Here is an 11,431-nt window from a genome sequence, read left to right as displayed (position 1 = left end):
CAACTCTTGTACAGGTAGCGTGCTTATCTCCTCTTCCCACTGTTTGCGTGTCTCTTCATCCAATTTGTTGAGAATAATGTGAATAACAATTGTATCCCACTCGTTTATCTTCACGTCGTTGTTTTTAAGACTGTTCAGACATTCTTGAGTAGTATCGAGAAGTTCTCTAATAGATTTGGAAGTGCCGTTGTATACTCTCTTCTGATTCATAAATCTATTCAAGATTGTATTCACTATCATGCGTTTGTTGTTGTACCTCTTGTCTAAAGTTTCCCATGCGACATCGTAGTTTTTCTCGGTTATTTGTAGATGCTTCAATAATTGTTCAGCTTCACCAGTGACACTTGATTTCAAATAATGAAGTTTTTGTACCTTGCTCAAAGATGGTTTGTTGTGAACGAGTGACGTATACAGGTCTCGAAAAGATGTCCATTCTTCATAATTTCCCGAGAATTGGGGCAGTATTACTTTGGGAAGTTTTACATCTTGCGTAGATTGCTTGTTTATATCTGACGTGTTATTCTGCGGATGCGGTTGCGGGTTCTCTCTCACAGCGGTAGATTTGTTGAACAGATCAATAGTATCTGACAATTCTCCTTTTATCATAAAATACTCTTCTTCTCCAACAGAATAAATGTCGTTGACGAAATAAACATGTTCTTTTCTTTGAGCGCTCGTTGCATATTTAACAATTTGGAAATGGTTTGTCTGGAATTTCTGCCAATACTCGTTAAGTGTGTCGATTCTTGCTTGTACGTAGCCTTTCGTAATGCGTGTTTTTCCTTGCTTTTTGAAGTTTATTCCTATCTTCCGTATTAAGTCGTAAGTAGTTTCTTGTTCCGATACGTATGTATCCATTTTGTAGGTTATGTAGTAAAATCTTGCGACGAAATATCTAGAATCTTCGGTCTTGTTCTTCGAAAACACGAAATGTTCGGAAATTCACACTTTTTCTTCCAATTATTACGAATCGCGATGTATTTTCACTACTTTATGTCCATTGTTTACACTGATGCGCGGATCGTTTTTTACGAAAATATGACGAAATTTCTTCAAATTATTGTCCTCGCGGTAGTTTACACAGTTTTTTATCGTATTTATGCACTAAAACCTCGAATTATTGTTCATTTACTTGTATTACACGTATTTTTCTCACTATAGTTCGTATTTTGTTTTCTCACTTTTGTTCATTTGACTTTTGTTTTCTTCTCGAATGTTCGATGCGTGACGTCTATAATCTCTCTAAACTGTTCTTATTTCACTGCGATTGTTTGTTTTTCACCACTAATTCACTATATTTATCCCGGTTCGTATGGACCACTTTGTAAACTCATCTACTCTAAATGTGAATATAAGAACTGAGACGCCGTAATGCAATAACTCTTATTTATTGATAAGAATCCTAGTTAAAACGTATACATGTTAATTCATTGAAATATATTGCAAAAAAAAAAATCTAGACTTCTGTCTTCATAATGTAAGCTTCAGTTGACAGCAATTCAAAAATGTGACAGCTATATCGATTCTCTATGGTCAATCTTCTTGCTGGCCATGACAACTCGTATTTTTAAATTTTTCCTTTAATTAAAAAATATCGTTTAATGAAGAATAGCATAAATTAAATAATTTTATATATTTGTGTGACCTTGATTAGAATACCCGTTTTTCTCGTGTTTATGTTTATTTATTATGTATCCTTTTTTTGTAAACTAACGTTAATTTTATTTGATATTTTATATACTCAATAAACCCATTCGAATAACGAATTCCAACAGTTCGTATTATCGAGGTTCTACTGTTATATTGTGAGCTCACTCACTGGCCAGATATATTTACATTCCTGTATTAGGTGAGTGTGTTGCGAACAATATGTCGCGTCAGGACCGCTGACCGCTCCGGTCAGAGAAATATGTGGAGTCGTCGCTTTAAAATTGTCGTTTTAAAATTGTCGTTTTAAAATTGTATACCTAATTTAATACATTTAATGAAATGAAAAGCGAAAGTCAATTTCAAGTTTGATGAAATTTCCTGTTGTTTGTATAATTATATTCTGACTATTCACTAATTCTCTCAGTAAGAAAGTATATTTTAAAATTAACTCCCTTTCCTAATATAGTTCAAGACATCTACAGGTATATAGGAAACAAAATAATCTCAATATGAAAATACTTCCAAACATAAGTCACACGGCGCCGTCCCTGTCACACCATGCTATATAACATTTATAACAGCCAGTGTGGCAACACCACTAGAATGAAAGTTGCCACAAAAAAATGTACTTATTAAATTTTATTTTTGGATTTTATTAAAAATATCTTATTAGAAATATGTACATAGATATCCCTGGGGAAAATATAATAATTCAGCATTAATCTTAAATGCATCACTTGCCTTATGGAAAATAAGTCTAAAATCCAAAATTTAAAATACTTCGACTCTTCCGTACCTTCATACCTTCGACTCCATCCACACATGGGTTTGCAGCAGTTCTATCAGGGTCATACCTACATGTTCAATAAAATATTCTAAATACGAGTATACTATTTTACGTAAATCTTAAGGAATTAAATTAAAAAGAAAATACTGACGACGAACGGTCAGCCAATAACTTGTGCTTAATTATCTTATTAGGAGGGTCAAGTCATCAAACGGTATCAAAGTTGCGTGTTTCATGACATTCCTTTATTAGCTTTACGGCATTACATTGGCCGTACATGTACATAAGTACTTAAATTACATTTGTTTGATACCGACGTGGCACAAAATAAAATAAAAAATAAACGTCGTCGACTCCATGCATTTCCCTGTGACGAACGGTCAGCCGCCAATAACAGTGGGCACAGATTTGTGCCTAATTATCTTATTAGGAGGTCAAGTCGCCAAACGGCGTCAGTCAGTTAAATCTAGACATTCCTTTAGGTAAGAAACGTATTATTGGTTTCCGTCTTGTTTTTTTTGTATCATACATAATTATCGATGAATTAAATAAACTATATTTATTCATTATTATAACAACTAAAAATCGATAAACAATTTAATTGATAAATTTAAATTAAATAAAAACTCATTTAAATTAAACTAAATCTTTAAAGTAACAAAATGAAATAACTTAAATAATTAGAACAGTAGGTATGTGTTTTGTTTTCAAGTTTTCGTCTAAGATTCTTTTTTCATTTGTACCTCTGCGCTCTTTAGTCAAACCACTAAATTAACCCTAACTTTAATGTGCATCACTACGTTTAAAAATACGAAAAACACCCAATACAAGCAGTAAATAAAAATAGTTTCACTACTCGCCACTAGATCGAGGAGCGAACCCAATTGTTAGTTTAGCGTCGCCGTCGCTAGTTGGATTCCACCTCTCATAGAATTGACGTATATCGGATAGTTAAATTCTTAATTTACAAGTATTTGGTAATATTATTTTATTCTTTTCGTTGAGATGAAAAAAAAATAAGAACCCCATTTTATATATGTAATTATAAGATGATGATAACACAAACTGATACTCAGCGAATTAAATTATTGAAAAATTTAGTACTTAGTCAAAAAATAACGTTATTACTTACATCTATAATAACATTCATAAATCTGTATTTCATTATTTTAATACCTTCTATGTTCTATTCATCAGCAGATGGCGCTAAACTAAACGCTTCATAGAACAGTTACAGTCACAGCTGTGCTTCGGCTACTCGCTCATAGATGGCAGCACTTATGCAGTTTTGGTATTCTTATAAGATTTTTAATAATTGTAAAATACTACGATGCAGAGATAACTGACCCTCCTATGCGTACTATAATTATATTCCTAATAAGAATACATAATCACAGTTTGTGGCTGGTGTGGTTCCATTGTGTCTTGTGTCTTATTTAAATCATTTTGATTAATAGTTATTAAACGTATTAAATTCTAATACTTAAACTGGTAGGTACTTTAATAATAAATAACATAGTAGGTTTTTTTTATAACGTGTTTATATATTTTGTACCTACTGTTTTGTAAGTGGTTTTGTATTTTGCTTTTATAATCATATTATAAATTAGCCTAGCCTAAGAGTTAAAATAAATAAAGAGAATAATAACATCTATAGACCAAAGGAAAAGGCGGTCAACTAAATCTTGTCACTAAATAAAGGCGGCTTATAACCTTGACGTTGGCGGAATCACCGATGAGCCATAACGCTTAATAGTAAAAGCTAAAAATAGTAAAAAAAATAATATAATAAATGAAAATGTACGTCGTGACGTACGTGACAAATTTGAATTTCGCGCCTTTTCTTAGTGAGAAGATTTGCTTGACCATCTATAGCAATTGATTAGTAATGTAGTATAGTATGTGCGGCCCTTGATTGAACCCTACGTCTGTCGCGATGACCGCGCTCCGTGACCGTTGTCCCCGAGCTGACGGCCACCGCCGCCGCCTCGTCACTGTCCTACCACAATAATAATCACTGTTTACAACATGTGCGAAGGAACTTACTTATTCCTAATCGAATCCCTCGTTCTTGTACAGTATTCAAATGAGACGTTTGCTCATTTGTTTTAGAAAAGTTCTCGAAAAGCGCGGCCGCATTGGGTATATTATTAAAAAAAAATTGATTAATTTCATTATTATAAGTTAGCAGAAGTAAATTAACCAGGTCTATAAATGGTTTCTATATAATACAAATTAATTAAACAAAAATAACAAAATTATAAACTGGGTAAATTTAACTAAAATATAGTAACCTAAACTAATTTTTAAATCTTTATTTTAGAATCACTATTCGATCCACAACCAATCTAAAATTTGTAACAAGAAGTACCAACAGAAACTGATCCTTAATCCTTATTACCTATAAAGTTAAAGGTATAAGCAAAGTGCTATAAGCTGAATATCATTTATTTAAAAAAAATTGTCTGTCAAAGCATTTAGAATGAAAAACTCTAATATCTAAGTATAATGATACATTACAATAATACTTTACTTGACAATGGTCCAATCTATCTTGTAACTGATTTCTTCTAAAACCAGTTTTGCGGTAGATAACCCTTTATTTATTTCCCACGATGCCCGCTGTCCGGTTTCGTCCCCTCTTGTGATCATAAAGATTGCATTTTTATTATTACAATAACAAGAAAACTACTCTACTCGACAAGTGTAGGTAATTATACTAATAATAATTAACCTACACCAAAAATCTTAAATGAAATAAAAAAATAACGATATTTTTTCCTTTTTAGGGTTCCGTAGTCAACTAGGAACCCTTATAGTTTCGCCATGTCTGTCTGTCCGTCCGTCCGTCCGTCCGTCCGTCCGTCCGTCCGTCCGTCCGTCCGTCCGTCCGTCCGTCCGTCCGTCCGTCCGTCCGTCCGTCCGTCCGTCCGTCCGTCCGTCCGTCCGTCCGTCCGCGGATAATCTCAGTAACCGTTAGCACTAGAAAGCTGAAATTTGGTACCAATATGTATATCAATCACGCCAACAAAGTGCAAAAATAAAAAATGGAAAAAAATGTTTTATTAGGGTACCCCCCCTACATGTAAAGTGGGGGCAGATTTTTTTTTTCATTCCAAGCCCAACGTGTAATATATTGTTGGATAGGTATTTAAAAATGAATAAGGGTTTACTAAGGTCGTTTTTTGATAATATTAATATTTTCGGAAATAATCGCTCCTAAAGGAAAAAAAAGTGCGTCCCCCCCCCTCTAACTTTTGAACCATATGTTTAAAAAACATGAAAAAAATCACAAAAGTAGAAATTTATAAAGACTTTCTAGGAAAATTGTTTTGAACTTGATAGCTTCAGTAGTTTTTGAGAAAAATACGGAAAACTACGGAACCCTACACTGAGCGTGGCCCAACACGCTCTTGGCCGGTTTTTGTAAATGGCAATGCTTCCTGAAACGTAAAGGCATTCAATTCCATGTTATATAAGGCCCAGTTAATGATATATAATATATGCTGAAAACCGTCGTTTTTGTGAAAACTATTGCCTGCGCCAATTGAGAATTGGTTACAGTAAACTTTGGGCTGCCTAAGCGTACCATGGCAAACATTACCATTGCCGTATTTAAACAATCGTAATTTGTCTTATTTGTTACTTAAGATTCCTTGAGATAACATTATAACAGCCCTCTCAAATACGTAATCTTGTACAACTTTAAAAATTTCTTAAATAAACCGGTTCCAACCCTTCCGATTCCCACACTGACCGCTGCCCGTTGTCCGAAATCCAGTGTTGTCACAAGACAACGTCTTAAAAACCTGTTCCTATTCCACCCGACTTGGGGACACAATGAAGACCGGACACCACAGTAGACGGGTTCCGAAGTCCAGTGTTACAAAGACAGCGATGTCTTGGAAACCTGTTCTTTTTCCCACCAGCGACGATCGCGGGGCACAATGTCCAGTTGCGCGTTGGACGGGTTGACGGACGTTCGAAATTTCAAAATGTAGCTCAGAAAAATTACCTCTGAAAGAACCTAGAAAAACTACCTGAGATTGTGTTTAAAAGCGATCTGTTTATGTTGATACCAAATATCTATGAAACATAAGTTAAAATACAAGTGCGTTATATGCAATGATATCAATAAACAACGCTTAAAATTTTGGTACATTTTGAACCATAACGCAGTTAACAAGTTGAAGTGAAATCTGAGAAAAATCTATAAAATGATTTGTATAATATTAAACTACTTTATCTTACGGGAGTCCAATTTAGTGAAACTGTTCATATACATGTGTTTTCTGAATTACATGATGCTGGACTTACTGCAAGATTTGTACGTGAAAAACCAGAAGCAGTGCTTTGAGAGTTTAAACTCCACTAATCAGGAATTTAACCTTTTCTATTGGCGGTGTTTGTGAATAAAGTGAACTTTTGTCATTATTTGGTTGGTGGTATAACCGTGGTTATGCTGAGTGGTGCAAAAACAAACGTCCAGAATCCTTTCCATACAAAAGTTAGATGTCAGTTCACTTCAGTTTCTTCAAGATTACTACTGGCATCCGTTGGCTCGTTGGGTGGACGACATTCGAAAAACTGCGGGGCACTTCTGGATGAGATTAGCCCAGGACCGGGATAAGTGGCGTGCACGAAGGGAGGCCTATGCTCAGCAGTGGGCGACGATTAACGGCTGAAATGATGATGATGATGAAGTGGTCGAAGAAGAAATCATATAGTGAGTATCATTATTTCACTTTAGAAATGCAATAAGTACTTCAAGTTAATTTTGAAAATTCTATTCCTTAAGAGATGATTTTTAACGGCATTTACGCGGAGGCAGTCGCTTTCGTAAAACTTAGGATTAGTTGTCACAGCGGACCCTAGGCTCCCATGAGCCGCGGCAAATGCTGGGATAACGCAAAGACAATGATGATGATTTACGCGGAGGCTAATTAGGTACAAGAGGGTGCCATGTTTCAATCATCACATGATAACCTAGAGAACTAAGTGTCGAATGTCCGGCTCAGTATTTGTGATGCTCAGTATACATACACCCTGTTTTTATTGAATTCCGTTAACTTAGGGATGGTTCTTTAGATCAAATACAATTAGTTTCTCTAAGAAACTAGCGTCTTAACTCGTACGGTTATCGAGTTATTAAAAAAAATTAAATAATTACTGAACACATGTGTGACAGCCTTCACCACTTCCCAATTATGTTATTTATTTTGACATGCGCCGTCAATCACTTGACACTATAACACTTTAAGTTCTCGCGCTTTGTACACATATTTAAAGTCACACACAGGTCGAACGCGATTAATTAACATTATTTTTACCTTTTTTCCCAACGTTTCGGCCTGGTTGCACTGGCCGTGGTCGCGGAAGACTGACGTCCCAGAAAAGTGTCACCGGAGATGTAAACAACACAAAACTACCCGATATTAATTTATATAAATGTTCGGGGTAGACAAATAAATATAATCTACCCGCTTTTAGTTATTGTTTATTTCCCACCGCACGACACACAGCACTCACAACACACTTGACACTAGCTTGAATAGTATTCTTAAGGGTCTCTCACACTAATTAATTAATTTATTATGTATGAAAACGACAAAAAAATTTTTTTTTCGTCTTTAACTAAAAGTGATATACAGGGTGGTTCCTGATAACCTAACATTGACAGAAATCAGAAATCAGAAATCAGAAATATTTATTGTTTAAACTGTGTAGGTACAGGAAGTAACACAAGGTACATTTTTCAGTGAGAGTATCAACAGTTTTACCCTTTTCGGGCATACAATGTATTTGACTTAAACTAAATTTTTAACTTATATCCTATACTGTCATGATTTAAAAAACATTAATACTTTTATGCTTGGCAACACTGACATCGTGCTCCCTTCTGTATGATCGATAAATAAAAATATAAAATAAGTGGGTACTTCGAAAAAAATGACTAGACTAAGACGGGCGGAACGGAATGTGGGGGTTGATTGAGCGAGTGGTAAGATGGCGGATGGAGTTTATGAAATATAAGGTGTATTTGTGATTTGTGATTAATAAGTGGAACTTGTACCGAGTAAACTAATATCAAAGCAAGTGGTGAGTTTCATTTCAACTCAGAAGTGGTGGATCCCACGTAAAAGGAACAAAGAGGTATGTACAATGGATTATCTTAGTATGAATGATAAATTTCACAATCATGCATGTAAATTTTGATTGATAGCCAAAAGATAGGAACGCTTAAGAAAAATAAACCTATTTATTGCATTTAAAGTGACTATTTAGAATTGGTGGTACGTACACTACGTACACACCTACATAGCATAATTGTGAAAATAAAAGAAAACCGTTATGAACGGTTGTATTAAATTATTTGAATGTGATATTTTAAGATTGATCAATTCTAAGGTTATAATAACAAATAAAATGGCCAAAGGCTAAATTGGTACGGAGAAAAGATAATTACACAAATTCATGTAAGGTACCTAAGTATAGTATTAGTTAGTAGTATTGTTTTTACTCATGTACCATCGGCAACACTGTTGACTGTACGTTTGTAATCCTTATTACTAGGGCATAAATTCCACCTATAGTTAGGATAGTGTTGCTGTTAGTACGATGAATTTAGTAGTGTCGTAAAGAATATTTATTTTTCAGTACAGATAGTGTTTTTTTTACGCACTAGTGCGAGAAGTGGTTCATTATATGCCAGGTCGAAACTTCGGAGGCTCATCTGTACTGAAAAACGTCGTACGATACACGTGCGAAAAGGAAATTCGTAACTCGTGTCGATTTAAAACACTCCCTTCGGTCGTGTTTTAATTTATCGCCACTCGTTTCGAACTTCCTTTTTTTACGCACTTGTATCGTAATGTACTATTACCACGTTCGTCCTTGATTTGATCGGACCTTGTGTCACAGAGGCATGGGTTTATTTTGACACAAATGTTTAGTCACCGGGGCCGAACGTATGATGATGATGATGATGATGATGATGATGATGATGATGATGATGATGATGATGATGATGATGATGATGATGATGATGATGATGATGATGATGATGATGATGATGATGATGATGATGATGATGATGATGATGATGATGATGATGATGATGATGATGATGATGATGATGATGATGATGATGATGATGATGATGATGATGATGATGATGATGATGATGATGATGATGATGATGATGATGATGATGATGATGATGATGATGATGATGATGATGATGATGATGATGATGATGATGATGATGATGATGATGATGATGATGATGATGATGATGATGATGATGATGATGATGATGATGATGATGATGATGATGATGATGATGATGATGATGATGATGATGATGATGATGATGATGATGATGATGATGATGATGATGATGATGATGATGATGATGATGATGATGATGATGATGATGATGATGATGATGATGATGATGATGATGATGATGATGATGATGATGATGATGATGATGATGATGATGATGATGATGATGATGATGATGATGATGATGATGATGATGATGATGATGATGATGATGATGATGATGATGATGATGATGATGATGATGATGATGATGATGATGATGATGATGATGATGATGATGATGATGATGATGATGATGATGATGATGATGATGATGATGATGATGATGATGATGATGATGATGATGATGATGATGATGATGATGATGATGATGATGATGATGATGATGATGATGATGATGATGATGATGATGATGATGATGATGATGATGATGATGATGATATATTCGGATTTGGATAGGAATTCCGAGAGGTATTCGGATTTGGATATGAATTCCGAGAGGTATTCGGATTTGGACATGAATTCCGAAAGGTATTCGGATTTGGATATTTATTCCGAAAGGTATTCGGATTTGGATATTTATTCCGAGAGGTATTCGGATTTGGATATGAATTCCGAGAGGTATTCGGATTTGGATATTCCGAATGTAGGGATAATATCGGGACTTGATTTTAATAGAATTTTTGTTTAATGCAGGATTTTACGTACAATGGTCACCGAAGATGAAGGCACCCCACAAGGCACACCACCAAGTACGCCCCCTAGGCGGCGACGGTCGAGAAAGAAAGTCAAGCGAAGGAGGAGTCCATCTTCTTCTCCCAGCTCATCCCCTGATCGCGTTCAAAGGAAGCAGCGCAAAAGTAAGCGAAGGAGATCAAGGTCTTCATCGGGTTCGTCTGATTATCGCGCACAGGCAAAACAACGGAAGATGTCTAGTAGATTGACAACAGAGAAGGTATTGGATATGTTACTTACTTGGAAGACAGACAAACCTCTTGGGAATAGTAATATGAATAATGTGGTCCCGGAGTTCAACCCTTCTAACAGGGCTCAAACCATTGACTGCTGGCTACGGAAAGTCAATGAATGTTCACAGATATACAATTGGGATGAGAGGCAAATTATCCACTTCTCTCTCCAGAAGCTCGCTGGCTTAGCAAAGAAATGGTTTGAGGCCCTGCCCACGGTTGTCTACACTTGGGAAGAATGGCAATGTAAATTGAGGAAAGCTTTCCCAAGTGAAGAAAACTATGGTAGGCTTTTGGAAGAGATGTTAGGTCGGACTTCACGTAACGACGAAAATTTGCGAGAATACTTTTATGACAAGCTTAGTCTGATTACTCGTTGTGAGATCCAAGGTAAAAAGGCAGTAGAATGCATTATCTATGGCATTACTGATAAATCAATTCGGAATGGTGCTCAAGCGCTAAACTGCTCTGAGCCCGAAGACTTACTCAATTACTTGAGTTCACAAAAGACGCAAACATATAATCAACCATCCACTAGCAAAATTCGAGACAATATTGTACAAAAGGATAACACAGCGAGTAATTCTAAATCTGGTAAATTCTCTAGCACGATCACGTGCTTTAATTGTAAATCACAAGGTCACCCCTACTTCAAGTGTACAAAGCCGCAAATAAGGTG

Source organism: Leguminivora glycinivorella, chromosome 21, assembly GCF_023078275.1.
Source record: "Leguminivora glycinivorella isolate SPB_JAAS2020 chromosome 21, LegGlyc_1.1, whole genome shotgun sequence".
Classification (NCBI taxonomy): Eukaryota; Metazoa; Arthropoda; class Insecta; order Lepidoptera; family Tortricidae; genus Leguminivora; species Leguminivora glycinivorella.
Note: the sequence above shows the minus strand (reverse complement) of the source record.